The following is a 15,769-nucleotide window of genomic DNA, read 5'->3' as shown; positions in this document are numbered from 1 at the left end:
CACGCACGTTGTCCCCTGAGACTTCACCTAGCAAACACAAGTCCAAAGATACAATGATGCATTTCAAGGTGACAGCAGAGTGTTGAACAGCGTGGGTTCCCTGAGTGAGGGCCCTGCCAGTGGGACTGTGCAGGCCCATGAAGCCTTGGGGGTGTGGTCTGAGGGGGGACGGGGGTGGGGGGGGAGGTCCAGCCCTGACCCTGTTCTTTGCTAGAGGTCCTGTTGAAGAGCCACTTAGTGTAACTGCTGTCCCGCTAATGAGTCTTCTCTTTGAACTTGACCAAAACTGTTCACTAGGGAAATGTGCACATTACCCTCAACACAGTCAGTGTCCTGAGTCCTTGCTCTTCATGCATTCCTGTGTTAGTGACGTGGTATAACAACAGCAACACCTACCTACCTGGTGCTGATGACGTGTCAAGTACTGTCCTGTATTATTTGACACAGTGAATCGCTTACTTCTCACAACAATCTATAAGGTGGGCATTATCAACCCCATTTTATAGATGGGGAAACTGAGCACAGGGAGGTTAAGCCACTTGCTCCAGGTGACACAGTACCAGGTGGAGCTGGGATTTGGTCCTGGGTCACCTGGCTCTAGAGCTCCTTCCCTGGTGACTTGGAGGGAGGCCATTCAAGGTCCCGGTGGCCAGAGGGCACTGAGCACAGGGCGGAGGGCTGGCTTGTGGATGGGGCCCCAACTGGCCCTAATGGGGCAGAGGGCTGGTGCAGGAGGTGGGGTGGGGAGAAGACTGACGATCACGGGAGCTGCCCTCTGCTGAAGGCCAGGCTCTGCTGGAAGCCCCGTGCTTGTTAGGTAGAAACTGCCAAGGACCCAAGCACAGTGGGTGTCACAGGGGCCATTTTTTGGCGTGGGGGGAACAGGTTCAGAAATTTTCCGGTCACTCGCCTAAGGGGGTGGTTGAGCTCCCAATCCCTGCACCTTCTGGACGCGGCGAATGGTCATTCTCAGCAAGCGCTGTGCTCTGGCTGGGGTGGAGGACAGCAGCCACTCGGTGCGGTTGGCAGGGCAGCCCCTCTGCTCGGGGCGAGCCCCTTCCCGCCCCGTGGGTCCCGGGTGGTTGCTGTCACCCCGGGGCGTCCTGGGGGACAGCCCAGCGCTCACGGAGCAAGCCTCTCACCCTCTGTGCAAACAATGAAGTTCTAAATCAAGCGAACAAAACGTTACAATGTGTGCTGTCCTCTTATCATGACAAATACACCCTGCTAATGACCCGGAGGACTGCATTTGAATTGAGCACGGTCAGCCCATGGAGGGCTGTTCTGGGTGGCTGCAGGTCGCCCGCCCGCCCGCCCGGCCGGCCCCTCTCTCCCCACCCTCAGTTTCCCTCGCCCTCCGCGAGCGCCCGGGTGCCGGGCAGGACGTGCGCAGGCCCGGCCGGCGCCACCGCGGGAGCAGGTGTGCGCCCTCGGGGCCGGGCTGGGGGAGGGGCGCGCCGGGCACGTGCGGGGAGGGGCTGCGCAGGCTCTGCATCTTTCCCCCTCCTGGAAGCCTCGGTCCCTGCGCGCAACTTTCTGGAGGGGTCGACCCCAGTGCACCCCGCTTCTGGAGAGGTAACTCCCGGTGCGCCCCCTTCTGGAGGGGTGGGTCCCGGTGCGCCCCCTTTCTGGAAGGGCCGGCTTGGGCGCGTCTGCGCTGGCGCGGGGTCGCCTCGCCCCGGGAGACGTGCAGCCTCTGAGCCTGGCCAGGGGCCGCACTGCTGTGGAGGACGCGCGCAGCTACCAGCCCCGGAACTGGAGGTCGGAGCCGGTGGCCAGCCCTGACTGGCTGGGTTACCCCGTGTGCCGCGGTCGTGGGATCTACAGGGGCGCCCCTCTCCCCCCAGCCACAGGGCCGGGTGACGGCAGGCGACGCCCAGGGCCCCGCGTGACGCTGAGCTTTCCACCCCCACGGCTGTCATAAACGGAAAGAGGTCCCCCAGGGGTTCTCAAGCGTCAGTTCTGTCGAATGTAGAACGGCCCAGGCCTGTGCGCTCGTTTTCCAGCCCCTGCTGGATTGTAGAGGTCCGCTCGGACTTGGCGCGCGGCCAGCCCCGGAGTGGCCTCCACGCGGGCCGCGGACCTCCGGGCGGGCGGAGACGGCGCGTGTCCACGCGAGGGCGCTGCTCACCGCGCTTGCGGCCGGCCCGTACCGCCTGCAGGGGCGGCCGCTGGGTGCCAGGGGACGCGCGAGGACCGAGGAGCGCGCGGGAGCCGGCCTGCGGATTCCGGAGCGCGCGTCCTGCCGTGTGCGCGCGCGGGGGGAGGAACCAGAAGCCGGAAACTTCCCCAGAGGGTGCCCGGCGCACCTATGCAGGTGCCGCTTGGCCGCGTTACCCGCGTTCAGGTTCCGCCCTGGGCCCGACCGTGGGCCTCATTTTCCTGCCCGGGACACGGAGGCCCCGGTGCCGAGGGAGTCGGGACTGAGACCCAGAGCCTGGCTCGGGGCGCTCCCCACCCCCGCGGCCCCCGTGGCAAGGCGGCCCTTCGGGGCCCCTCCGGGGATCTGGGCCCTCGAAGGCCGCTGTGGTCCGGGCGGCAGTGTCTGGGGAGCAGGGGACCCCAGCAGGGCGGGCACCCCGAGACCTTCGCCCTGCCCGGTCCTCGGGGGGCCCGGATGTGGTGCGGAGCCCGCGCCCGGGTGTCTGCGGTTCTGCGAGGGGGGACGCCTGCGACCCCTCCTGGCCTCGCTACCAGCGAGGAGCAGCAGCCGGCACCCCCATCGCGCTTGCGTGCATCTCGCAGCCCACCCGGGTGATGCTGACGACTCCCGGGGGTGAGGGTCGAGCCCCGCTCTTCCCGAGCGGGTGTCCCCGTGCGCCCCTCCCCGTGCGCAGAGGGGACCGTACCTGGTGCTAAGGACGCAAAGACAGGTCCGCCCGGGCCTCAGCACACACAGGCCTCTGGCCTCTTTGGGGCCAGCTTCCCCTCCTGAGTCTTTTGTTTTTTAGCCCCAATAAACCTTCAGTGTCCTCCAAAGAAGGAGCTGAGGGACCTTGGGGGACACTGGGGACAATCAGGGGTTAGTTTTTTAAAAAAACTAATAGACTTGAGTATTTAGACTAGTTTTAGATTTACAGAAAAATGGGGTACAAAGTCCAGAGGGTTCTGTATCCCCCTCAACACCCTGTTTCCAATATTATTAACCACTTATGCCATATGGCTGAATTGCCATAATTAATGAACCAGTATCGATACATTATCATGAGCCAAAGTCCGTACTTCATTGAGATTTCCGTAGTTTCTGCCTAATGTCCTTTTTCTGTCCCAGGGTCCTACCCAGGACGCCACATGACATTTAGGGGTGGTGTCTCCTGAGGCTCCTCCTGGCTGGGGCAGTTTCTCAGACTCTCCTTGTTTTCCATCCACTTGGCAGTTTGAGGAGTACCGGTCAGGCGTTTTGTAAGACGTGTCTCTGTTGGGATTCAGCTGAGGTTTTTGTCGCGATTAGACAGGGGCACAGTGGTTTTCGGAGAAGAAACCCGCAGAGGAAAGCGCCCTTCTCATCACGTCCTACCCAGGGTGTGGGCCGTACTTGCCACATGACTTCTGGCTGCTGATGGGGACCTTGATCACCTGCCTGGGGTCTGTCAGGTGCCTCCCCTGTCAGGTCATTGTTTTCCCCCTGTTCATAGTGTCCTCTGGGAGGAAGTCACTGTGCACGGCCCATACTTAAGGGACATCGTTAGGCAGAGTATCTAACTAACTACTTGGGGTTCTTCTACACGGAAGTTTTGGGAGATTTGTCTCTTTTTCCCACGTATTTATTTTTTGCAATAACATTTGCATCAGCGTGGAGTCATGACACTGGTATTTATTTTATACTTAAAGGGTAGGAGGGAGTATGGTTTCACATTGGGTAAAGCTGGTGGTCTGTACATGGCTTTTGTTATATGGGTCCCTATTCTTGTTCTGTTTGGAATGTTTCAAATGAAATGAAAAGAAAATGAATTTAGGGCCGATATCCAGGCCCTGAGCCAGGCTGGTGGACAGTCACTGCCCCCGTGGTGCCCCCGTGGCAGGGTGGCCGTACCTGCCCCTTCTTCCTGTCTGTGGTCACAGCCAGGGCTCCTGGGGCGCAGGCCGGACATCCCTTGGCGTCCAGAACCTGTCGTACTCAGGGTCCGGTCAGATGTGATTTCTGCCCCAGATGGGACCCCTACCTTGGGTTTGGGCCATGCCTACAGCCCAGTGAGGCGGGTCTGTGGTGGCCTGGCCTCTCTCCTGAGCCCACCCCGCCTGCTTGGACGGCTGCCCGCCTGGGCTGAAGGATGTGGGCTCATTATCTTGTCTGTCTTGGGGGAAGGTATTAGTTTGGCAGTTAATAAAGGATTTTAATTAAAGAGGGAAGAATCATTCTGGCAAACTAGCCTCGTTCCCAAACTCAAGTGACCTGTCAAAGTTATAAGTTTGGTTCCTTTCCATCTGAGCCTCTGCTGTCTGTTTGGGGGGCACCTGGGGGAACTGGTCCCTCTCCTCCCTTTGAAGTCCCAGCAGCCATCCCACCCTCGCTTCTCCAGGTCAGCCCCTCCTGCGGCCCCCGACCCCCAGCAGGTCATCCCTCATGGGGTTCCACCTCCTTCTAGCCTCTTCTCCGAGCCCCAGCCAGCGGGACTTTGACAAAACTTGAGATAATTGTAGGCTCACATGCAGTTGTAAGAAATAACAGAGGAGTCCTGGCCACCCTCACTCGGTTTCCCCCAGGGAACGTCGTGCAGGGTATTGACAGCAGCGACACTGTCCCCGACCTCCATCAGATCCTACCAGTCTGTGTGCCCTCGTGTGTGTTCTCGCGCATGTGCATGCCCCGTGTGCATGCATGTGTGTGCGTGTGGGAGCGTGTGTGTCTAGTTCTCTGCAGCTTTACCACATGTGTAAACTCACATACCCAGCTCCACTGTCAGGACACAGAACAGCCCATCCACCACAAGCCTTCCCCCTGCCGCTCTTCTGTGGCCCCAGCCGCCTCCGTCCCCCCACCTCGCCAGTGAGACCTTTTCTAACCAGATCCCTGCCACTCCCCGGTTCTCCCCTTGTCTCCTGACCCTCAACCTCCATGGCTCAGCCAGTGGGCTCTTGGTGATGGTGCCGGATGCGGCTCCTGGCTCCAGGCTGCCCGGCGGGTCTCTCTGGCCCTCCTTTGCCCCTGCACTTGCCCACAGGATGGGACAGGGAGGAGACGGGAGTCCTGGAGTCGGCCCCCTGCCCCTGTGCCTTTGCTGGAGTGGCGCCCACTGCCCCAGCCAGCGTCCTCCCCTTCTCTCCCCGGGCCTCCCTTCCTTCACGGAGGCACAAGGCTCGTCCTGCCTGTCGGCATCTGGCATCCATGTGGGTCCCTCGGCCACTCGGGGAGTCAGCACAGCGGCTGAAGGCCCCCTGTCATAAGTGTGGGGCTGGACCTCAGCCCGCAGGGGGACGGGGAGCCCCAGCAGGCCCCCGGATGGTGGTGATGGGAACAAACACTCTGCTTGACAAAGCCTGGCCTGGGAGGGGAGGCAGGGGGAACTGTGCCGCGGAGGCTGGCCTCGAGGAGGCTGTGGTGGGAGTCCAGGTGCAGGCGGGCTGGATGCGGCTGTGGATGGGCGACGGAAGAGGTAAAGGCCATGTTTAGGTGTGAGCCCAGGTCACCGGGGAGGCCCCAGGCGGCAGTCCTCACAGCCACGCAGGGCGTGTCATGCATCAGTGTCAGGACCCCTGCCAGCCACCTCCCTGCTGGAAGTGGCGGGGGTCGGAGGGGGAGGAGTGTTGCAGGGTCTCCTTACCCGTGTGATTCTCAGCAGGCCCGTGTGTGGTCTCCTCTGCCCTCTTGTTGCAAAGCTGCACCTGGACGGGCGGCCCTGACCTGACCATCACAGTGGTACTCTGGTTTGCAGAGCGGGGGAGCTGGGCGACACCACTCTGGGCGGCCTGGCCATCTGATGAGACTCCTCCTTGCTGGGAGCGCTCGGTGTCGATCCTGCAGATAGGACAGTGCTGCTGTCACCTCCCGCACCGTAGCTGCAACCCGCCCCTCCTCGCCCCGGCGCTCAGTGCCTCTGGGCCCTTGGGTGCCTCTGTGGGGGCGGGGGGCGGGGGCTCTCCCACAGGTGGGGTGCGCGGGGTCAGCCGGGGCTGGCTGGTGCGCCTTCACGGCTCAGCTGACCCCCAGGGGGCCCCTCGTCTCCCCCCCCACCCCGGCCGGCCTGGGCCTGTCCTCACAGCGGTCACAGGGTCCAAGACTGGGCGGACACGTGCAGAGCTCAGGCTGGCGCTGGTGCCCTGTCCTTTCCTCTGCAGCTGCAAAGCCAGCCCGGGTTCCAGGGGCAGGGGGAAACTCTGCCTCTTAGTGGGGGCTGCAGAGGTGCGTTGAGAGGGGCCAGGCTGCAGGGGCGGAGCAGAGCTGGGGTCCACGCCCCAGACCCGGGGCAGCTGAGCTGCAGGCGACGACTGGCCTGGTGTCCCAGGCAGAGCCTGGGGAGAGAGGTCTGTGTGTGTGTGTGTGCGTGTGTGCAGGCGTATGTGGGTGTGCGCTGTGCACATGTGCATGTCCACGTGCCCGTGCACGTACAAGCGCACGTGTGTGGGAAGATTCATCCCATTCTCGACACGTCTCTTTAGCATTCCCGCCTGCAACCCTGGGGCGTGTCTTGTGGAGCCAGCGTCTGTGTCCAGATGCCCGGGTGGGAGCTCCAGCCTGGGGTCCACAGCCCCGGACAGCGCGTGGTCCCTCTCTGCTGCCCACGGGAGCCCCGGGGATGCTTGCACACCCCCTCAGCTGCAGAGTGTCGCTGGGAGCACGTTCTCCATGACAGGATCCTATGAGGCCCCGTGGACACAGCAGGCTACAAGGGGGCATCAAGCGCCAACTTGTCTGACTTGGGCCAGGGCAGCATCCGGCTGGCTTGTCCATCCCACTGGAGGCTCAGGGCGTCTGGGCTCTGCCTTCCTGACAGTGGTGGCCTGGTGTGGGCTGGGCTCCAGCCAACGCTGACCAGGCCGCCCCTTCCCAAGTGGAGGGGCCCATGGGCCCTGACGTCGGGGGAGGCCCCCTGGCCCCTACAACCCCGTCCGCCCCGAATCCTCTGTGTCGGCTGGAATCAGTCGGGTTTGACGGAGCTTCCGTCTCCCGGCACAGAGAAGTAGTGTGAGCAGGGAGAATCTTTCTTTTATTAGGAAATAAGAACTGGGAACTGATTCCTTTTAGTGCTTACGGCTGAGACCCTCGACATAAAACAGGGAAAGGGATAACGATGCTACCAGCTTCTCCACAAACCCCAGCAACGGGGAGAGACCTTCTGAGTGTTGTGTGTTACTGAGCTGAGTGGAAGCCGGGGGAGCATCACCTGCGAAGGCACCAGGTGCTCGCTCCCTCTTTTAAGCCCCGCGTGGCAGGCATCCTTGTCCCTCAGCACCAAAGTCAACACAGTGACCAAGGCAAACGGCTGTTGACAAGTTGCTGGGGACACGTTTGGCTGCCTGTGCAGGAATGTGAATAATTGATTTCAAATATAGCTCCAAACAGAAAATGTAATAAAATTTTGGCTAATAGAAGTTTGTTCCTTTCTTGCTAGAAGCAGCCCTTGGAGTTCTCTGAGAACTGTGTTCTCTCTTATCCTCCATCTGGAGGTGGGGAAGGACATTCCATCTGGGGTTGCAGGGCACACCTGGGTGCACTGTGACAAATCTCTCCCACAGAGATGCCTGCCAAGGTCAAGTTCCTATAAACACCTCACGGTTCTCACTGAGGTCCGAGTTGCAGAACATTGTGAAAGCATTTCGGTGTCACCACGTTGATCTAGACGACGCATCACAGATTTAGGTAGAAACAAGGTACCCTGCGTGCGTGCTTTCTCCCAGTTAGGGACACGTTCTGCACGCTCTTTTCATAAACATCGACATAAAAGCCTAATTCTGCTGCTTCTCCGTCAAAACACCGAAGGGCGGATGACACCGGTGCTGTGGGAGACCCCAGAGGCCCCAGGGGCCCCTGGAGTGAGAGGCTGCGGTGGCTTCGGGCTTTGGCAGCGGCACCTGGGGCCGGGCTCAGGGCCGGGGCTGAGGCCCCGGAGCTTAAGGAGTGGCTCCCTGTCACCAAGCTGGGCCGCCTGGTCAAGGACGTGAAGATCAGGTCCCTGGAGGAGATCTGTCTCTTCTGCCCATCAAGGAATCTGAGGTCATGGACTTTTGCCTGGGGGCATCTCGCAAGGACGAGGTTTTGAAGATTATGCCTGGTCAAAAGCAGACCCGTGCTGGCCAGTGGATCGGGTTCAAGGCATTCGCTTCCATCGGGGATTACAAGGGACATGTCGGTTTGGGTGTCACGTGCTCTAAGGAGGTAACCACTGCCCTCCATGGGGCCATAATTCTGGCCAAGCTCCCCATCGTGCCCGTGTGGCGAGGCTCCTGGGGGGAATGAGATCGGCAGGCCCCACACCGTCCCTTCCCAGGTGACTGGCCGCTGTGGCTCTGTGCTTGTGTGCCTCGTCCCTGCCCCCGGGGCACTGGCGTCATCTCAGCCCCTGTGCCCAGGAAGCTACTGCTGATGGCTGGAATTGACGCCTGCCACATCCCGCCAGGGGCTGCACCACCAGCCTGGGTGACGTTGCCAAGGCCACCTGTGATGCCGTTTCCAAGACCTACAGGTGTCTCAGCCCTGATCTCTGGAAAGAGTCGGTACTCATCAAGTCTCCGTATCAGGAATTCACTGGCCATCTTGTAAAGGCCCATGGGAGCCAGAGTCTCCGTGCAGCGGACCCAGGCTACAGCTGCAGCCACCACATTGTTTTACATGGGAAAAACAAAGTAAGGGAAGCCGGTTAAAAAATAAATAAATGAAAAGAAAAGCCTAATTCCTCCTAAAGCACCCTTTAACTTGCACTTGCACATGAGGCGACACCGCCCCAGGACCGGCTTCCAGGTGGGCCCTGGGTCGTGTGGTCTGGGTGACCCTGGCCCCCCGCTCCCATCTCTGACCGCTGGACTGTGGCCCCGAAGGCCCCCCCGCCTCCTGACGGCTGCTTCCAGAGCTCTGGTGGCCTCGTTGTTGCTGCTTGCTTTGTAAACACTCTGCGGTTTGGATGTCACTTAGAAGTGAGACTTCAGAGGTCTTTTAACGGTCGCACGTGCCCTCAGAGGGGTTTACCAGTCCCTGGAAGGTGGAAATCAGTGACACTTGGCGCTAATCGCGTTTTAGTTGCGCTGTGCCCAGAGGGATGTCAGGTTTTGAGGTATTCGCGAGTCGGTGTGGCTGTTCTGAGCTGCATGTCGCTGTGGCTGTGGCTGTTCTGAGCTGCTGATTCCGGTGTTTATGTTCTCAGTGTCTCCCGGCGCCGTCCAGCAGGTGTCTGTCTTTAGTGGCCTCCGGGAATGTCTGTGCTTCTTGGGCTCTCGCCCTCCTTTAAGGATGGGGTCGGGGAGTCCGGGGTGCGTGGATGAGAAGGAGGACAGGGAAGGGGAGAGGAGGAGACCCCCCCTAAATGGGATCCTCCCTGGCTGGGGGAGCTGAGAGAACCTGGGACGTCTCCTGGGACGGTGGTGGGACCCCAAGGAGGGGATGGAGGGAGGTGGGAGCAGCTGGGCCCCGGACATGAGGCTCTCCTGGGGTGGGGCGGGCGGGAGGCCCCCAGTGGGGCTGTGACCCTGGGGGCTCCTTCCCCGACATCTGGGCTTCATGCCACAGGGAGGCCCCAGGAGTGACAGAGGAGCTGTCCTGCCTCTGAACCAACGTTCCTACGATTCAAAGCAAAGACAAGCAGTGCCGTTTCTAGAATCTGGGAGACTTGCCCCCCATTCCCTCCGTCTATGGCAGCCCCATGCCACCCACCATCTCCAGCTACCCTCTGCACAGGTGAGTCCTTACCTGTGCCACTCTGGTCATCCCTGATGGCCTTCTGCCTCGGTTTGCTCATCTGTAAATGGGACTGGCTGGAAGGGGTGTGGTGGAGGCCCCACGCGAGGGCTTGGGGTGTTGAGATGGGCCTCTCAGGATCCAGTCCCCCGGTGTCACGTGCAGGGTGGCAGCGTGCTGGGCACCGAGCGAGGGATGTGGGCGGAGAGGTGTAGGCTGGAAGGGAGGAGGGTCCCAGGGGGGCGCTTGGGGCAGGCGGGGGCCTCCCGGGGAGAGCAAACAGCAGCGAAGCCATAATGGGGGCTCTGGGGTTGAGGGTAGAGGGACCCAGGTCCCCGGGAGCAGCTGCCACAGGGTTTTGTCGGGTGGGGTAAGAGCTGCTGTTCACCGAGAGGGCAGCCTGCAGGGGTCCCACCTGGAGGAGCAGGTGCCACCACGCGGGTGAGGTGTCCGAGGGTCACTGGGCGGGCTGGTGCCGGCCGGGCAGAGCACAGGCCGCTCGCTCCCTGGCGGCTGCCGTGTGTGCCGAGCCTTGGGGGGCCAGCTCTGCAGGGAGACTTGGGCAGCCCAGGTGGAGGGGCCCCTCCAAATTGCTCGGGGGTTGAGCGGAAAGCACAGGGGTTCCGAGCAGGTGGTGCATGGGGTAGGACGCTCTCGGCCGCAGAGGACGTTGTCCCTGGGGGGATGATTCTCAGCCTGGGATGTGGGGGTGGCCATGCTCCTGCCTCTGAGGGGCTCGCTGCATCTCTGGGGACCCTTCCCGGAGCCGCTGTCGTCATCCTCCCCTGGGCAGGAAGAGGGGGTGGAGAAGCCCCCGTGTCCTTTCATTAGGGGAAACCTCTCTCCTGTGCACAGCGGCCTCCCTGTACATTGGCCAGACTGGCGCCGTGGCCCCAGAGTCCACCTCTGGCCGAGGGGAAGGGGTCCAGCGAAGGCGGTGGCCTGTCCTGACTCAGCCCTGGAGGGGGGCCACCTTCCTGGTCTGACTCACCGCCCAGTGGCCTGAGCTGGCCTGAGAGAAGGGGAGCGTCTGTGCACGGGGCTGCTGAGAGGAGAGGGTCTTGGATGTGACAGGGTCCGTAGGGGGAAACTGAGCCTAGGGGAGGAGAGCGGCTGGTCCGGGGCCTTCTGGGGAGCTGGTGGCAGAGCTGGGCAGGAACTGGACACCCTGCCCTGCGCTGCAGGATGGCATGGAGGTTGGGGGATGGGGATTATTGGTTCCAGCATGTCCACGTGGATTGGTGGAGTGAGGACGGGGTGAGCAGGCCTGCCCTCGGAACGCTCTGTCTCCTTGAAGCCGAGAGCCTTGTCTACACACACGATGAGCCGGAAAGGCAGCTAGCTTGAACCTCAGGGGTTTGATGCAGGGGAGTCGTCCACACCCCATCCTGAACCCTCAGCCACTTTCACTAACGATGTGCGTAGGATCGTGGCAGCACCTGTGTGGGGTTGGGATTCTGAGTTACCTGTGCACTTCAGGGTCAGTGTATGTGTATGGAGAGTTCCACTCAAGGGTTTCACACTCAGTGTGCCACAGGGGTCATGGGGTCCTGGTTTATGGGGCTTTCTGAAATGTGAAAAACCCCAGGAATGGACAGTCCTCCCCGCATCCCCCAGGCTGCCTTTAGGCTGCCTCCCTCGTTGCCCCTCGCCTGCCTGCCTGCGTTGTGAGCAGTGCCCTTCTGTTTGAGTGGGTGTCTTGCAGCCTTCTGCATCTGGGCAGCTCACCCCCGGAGGAGGTCCCGGGCCCTGGCAGTGGGCAGAAGGGCCAGCCAGTGAGAGCCAAGTGCCCGCAGCCCCCCACCCATCAGCAGTGCCGGCCGGGGCCCCAGAGCCGCTCCATTCCCCTTGAAAGGATGACGGGAGATGCCCACCGTCTTTCAGCATTAACTTCTCGTCCAGTGAGCATCAGAAGCCCCATAACTTCGTTAGGAGCAATCAGAAACTCCATTTGCTTCTATTAGTTTGAACACTGCTCTCAGGGCCACGTGTGGAGTGGCCCCAGAGGACAGGGCAGCTCACAACCCAGGAAGAGGAGAGTCCATCTGAAGGTCGCAGCCGCCATGACCCGGCCTGGCCCGCAGACCGGCCTCTCCCATCAGGCGCTTCTGGCCTCGAGGCAGCCTTGGGGGCTGAGGATAGCTTTCTGGTTGTTTTAAAATCTATATGCGTAAATGCGATGGAATATTATTTAGTATTAAAAGGAAGGAAGTTCTGACACTGCTTCCACGTGGATGAACCTTGGGGACATTATGCTGAGTGAAGTGAGCCAGTCATGAAAGGATAAATACGAGATGATCCCGCTTCTGTGAAGTGTCTAGAATAGTCAGATGCATAGAGGCGGGAAGTAGATGGTGGGTGCCGGGGCCTGGGGGAGGGGAGTGGGGAGTTAGCGTTTAACGGGGGCAGAGTTTCAGGTTTGCAGGATGGGGAAGTTCTGGAGCTGGATGGTAGTGATGTTACTGAGTCCAAGCTTGTACTGCTCGCCGCACGACAGGCCAGTGAATCGAGGGATGAGGGTTGGTGCAAGGGAGAGTGACTTTATTCGGGAACCAGAAGACCAAGAAGATGGTGGACTCTTGTCCCAAAGAACCGTCTTCCCCAAGTTAGAATTCAGGCTTCTTTTATGCTAAAGAGGGGGAGAGGAGGCCTGGTTCTGGTCAGACTGTGGAGGGGATGGGTTCACTCCTTCCTTCCTGCAGGCTTCACAGGTGGGCCTAGTCAGGATGTTTCCTGTGAGTTAAAGGTATTTTAGCTTCATGATGATGACCTGGGAGGCAGGATCCCCAGAGACGGCCATTATGTATAATTTAAGCTTATAGGCAATATTCCTTTAGTGATGAACTTGTAATAGGATACAGAGGTCTTTCCCTGTTACAGTGGTGGTTACACAGCACCGTTCACTGTACTTCATACTGAACTGTGCACTTAAAAATGGTACATTTTATGTTCTGTGGATTTTACCACAATTAAAAAAATAGGAAATAATAAATTCTCTTTAGCATTGACCCTTGAGATCCCAGTCCACCTGGAAACACATCAGCATACATGATAAACCAGCCTTAGACCTCAGGTCAAGCTGCAGTGTGTGGGCATGGAGGGCTTTCACCGCCAGCGTCTGGGTCCGCTGGTGCGCCGTGAACTGGGGCGTGTCACTCTGCCCTTAGCCTCTGATCTCCTCTGTGGTGGGGAGAAGCCGAGGGTGAGGACGGGCGCTAGGGAAAGGCCTGAGTAGTGAGTGTGTTTGCATCAGATGAGCGTTTGCTCTAGGTCCCCAGATACCAGGGTGGGACTGTAACTAGGGACCGCATGTCCCAGCTTGGCTGGCCCAGTTCACGCCTGCAGAATGATTGGTGCGGCCCTCTGGCCACCCTCCAAAGCCTCTCCTTGTGTGGGTGACGTTATAGGGCCATCCTAATAGAAGATGCAGGGATGTGCCCCAGCTCCTCTTGGGGTGCGAAGGTTTATGCCCCTGGGTGCTGGGAGGCTGGGGTCGGGTCAGCCCTCTCTGGGAGCTGCCCTCTGCCAGCCCAAGGTCATGGCAAGAGGGACCCAGGTCTCCCTCACAGAGGGCTGCTCGCCCCATGTGACCTCGAGACCCTCCTAGATGAGCTGGAGAGTTTACAAAACCACCTCCTGGATGCTGGCGGAGACCTAATAGCCACTGGCGAGCTGGCTCTGTCCAGCTGAAGGGCACTTGGAGTCCCAGGGAGCAGGCAGGCCCCATGGCTGGGGACCAAGTTTGTCCTCTCTTAGCTGGGGACACCCATTCCAGGGTGGGGCAGAAGATGATCGAGGCACCAGCGTCCCACCCGGGCGCTTGGACATTAGCCCGCAGGCAGTGGCCCAGGAAAGTACTGTCAGCTAGGGTGAATTACCACCTGCCAGTGAGGGAGACGGCAGACCTCAGGAGGTGAGGGGGACAGTGAGGCAGTGACAAGGGTCAGTTTGGCCTCTGCCTGCCCCAAATCTTTGGAAAAAATTGATTTATCATTTAAATCATGGTAACATGCACACAGCATAAATTTTATCTTCTTAAACCATTTTAAGTGTATAGTTCAGTAGTGTTAAGTATGTTAATATTGTTGTGCACCCTGTGCCCCCAAATCTTCAAGTTCCTGAGGTTCTTCAAGAGCCCCGAAGCCTCATTTTTCATAACTAATTGTTCCACTTTGCTGGTGGCTTAGGCCCGTCCCTGATGGTTGCAGAGAAAGCGCCTAGCTTCCTTCCGGTTTCTCCAAGTCTCCACGATTAACCTCTTTGCAACTGAGACTGAGAATGACCATTGTTCCTAGGTCTTAATCGGATTTTAATGCATGAAAGACTCTTACTGTGACCCTCCCCTGAGGAAGTCCTCAGCTTTTTAGAGGGTTTCCTGAAAGTCAAAATAATTCCCACTGATTGTTTTTAATGCTCGTTATAGGAATCGCACAAGGGACAGTCAGCAGTTGGACGTAGTTTTTCTCCTTTAAGCTCCGAGGTTGTGTTAGCCTGGAGAGCCCTGCCTGCCCGCCACTCCCTCCCCTTCTCCTCCCCTTCCTCCCCCCCGCCGCCCCCCCCCCCCCCCCCCCCCCCGCTCTTCCCTGTCTGGTGGCTCAGGGGGCTTGCAGATGTCAGCCTAATACACATGGCTCTTCACGTGCCTCCCTGTGTCTCCTGCCTGGTGCTCTGAACAGCAGAGGTCATTCAGTGCCCGCTGTGGTCTGAGCGTTGGTTGGTGGGTGCCCACCACGAGGCCCAGGGGCAAACCCGTGTTTGGGTGCAGCTCTCAGCTGCTGTGACTAGTTTGGACCTGCCAGGTGATATCAGAGTTGGTATCTGGTAAAGGGTGTCTGTCCAGCCTCAGCGTCCTAGGTCCGGCCCTGGGTTCAGGTGGTTTTCTGGACCGTTGCCTCATTCATGGAAGCAGGGTCCTCCATGCCTCTGGACACAGTGGGTGGTGGCCAGGGCAGGAGGTGTCCTCACTGTTATGGACACAGCCTGTTGACAGCCCTGGGCTCCTGGCCCCGTTCTGTGTGCCTGCAGACCCCTAGCTGGGCGTGCACGGGGTCCTGCCCCAGCCTGCCCTCAGATGAAGGTGCTTGCTTGCGGGGCTCCTGGCTGCCTGTCTTTCTGACCTTGGCGGCCAACGCTACAAAAACCCGCTGAGACTCTAATAGTACAGGTTCCTTAAATACTGTTTTTTCATGTCGAAAATGCTGGCTAGGAGATTTAACCAGTCTTGAAGGTCACAAAGGTTTAAGAAGCCAATTTGGAAAGTCGCTTGTGATGAACACAAACTTACGGACATTTTTCTGTTTCTTGTGGGTTTTCACTATTCAACAGGCAGTGAGATTTATCTCATACTTTTGTTCTTATTTTCCTCCAAAGATAATTATGTGTGATACACTCTGGCGTGCTGAGTTCCCCTTTCTGTGTTCCTTGACTTTGAAAATGTGAAGGTGTTATAAATTGTGCAATAAAAAGCTGATTCTGTATCGAAGGAAACAAAAAGACTCTATTTCTAATTGCGTCTGTTAATCTCGTACACGTCTTCATTAGGGGTTTTAGTATATTGGAAAGATGCATCAAAGTTCGCAATTAAGGAAGCGTCCGTATCAATCGTGGGTTAATACATTTTCTCTGTCAACAGCCGAGGGCTAGGGCTGCATCTAGGACATGGCTCAACTCTGCATGTGGGGTGTGGCCTCTTCCACACTCTCGGCTGAGATGAGTGTTCGCTTCTCGGGGTGCACAGACTTGATGGTGATGCCGAATCTGGCCTCTGTATCCCAGCACCAAATTGAATCTCAGAGACAGTTTTGGGTGGAATAGAAAAGAATGACTTTATTGCTTTGCCAGGCAAAGGGGACCATGGTGGGCTAATGCCCTCAAAACTGTGTGTTCCATCCCGGGAGCCGTGTGTGAAGAGTCATAGTTGAGGGGTGGGGTTGCTGATAAGAA

The 15,769-nt window shown here is 59.0% G+C and overlaps 1 pseudogene across 1 annotated transcript; it reads left to right on the top strand.

Annotated features, from left to right (window-relative positions):
* Nucleotides 1-7,923: 7,923 nt before the first annotated feature.
* On the top strand, nt 7,924-8,785 carry LOC309971450 (small ribosomal subunit protein uS5-like; annotated as a pseudogene). Its single transcript has one exon. The product of its transcript is annotated as a small ribosomal subunit protein uS5-like (transcript).
* The last annotated feature ends 6,984 nt before the right edge of the window (nt 8,786-15,769 follow it).

This window comes from Leucopleurus acutus, assembly GCF_964270905.1.
Source record: "Leucopleurus acutus genome assembly, chromosome: 14".
NCBI lineage: Eukaryota > Metazoa > Chordata > Mammalia > Artiodactyla > Delphinidae > Leucopleurus > Leucopleurus acutus.
This window is presented reverse-complemented; position numbering and strand designations above follow the sequence as displayed.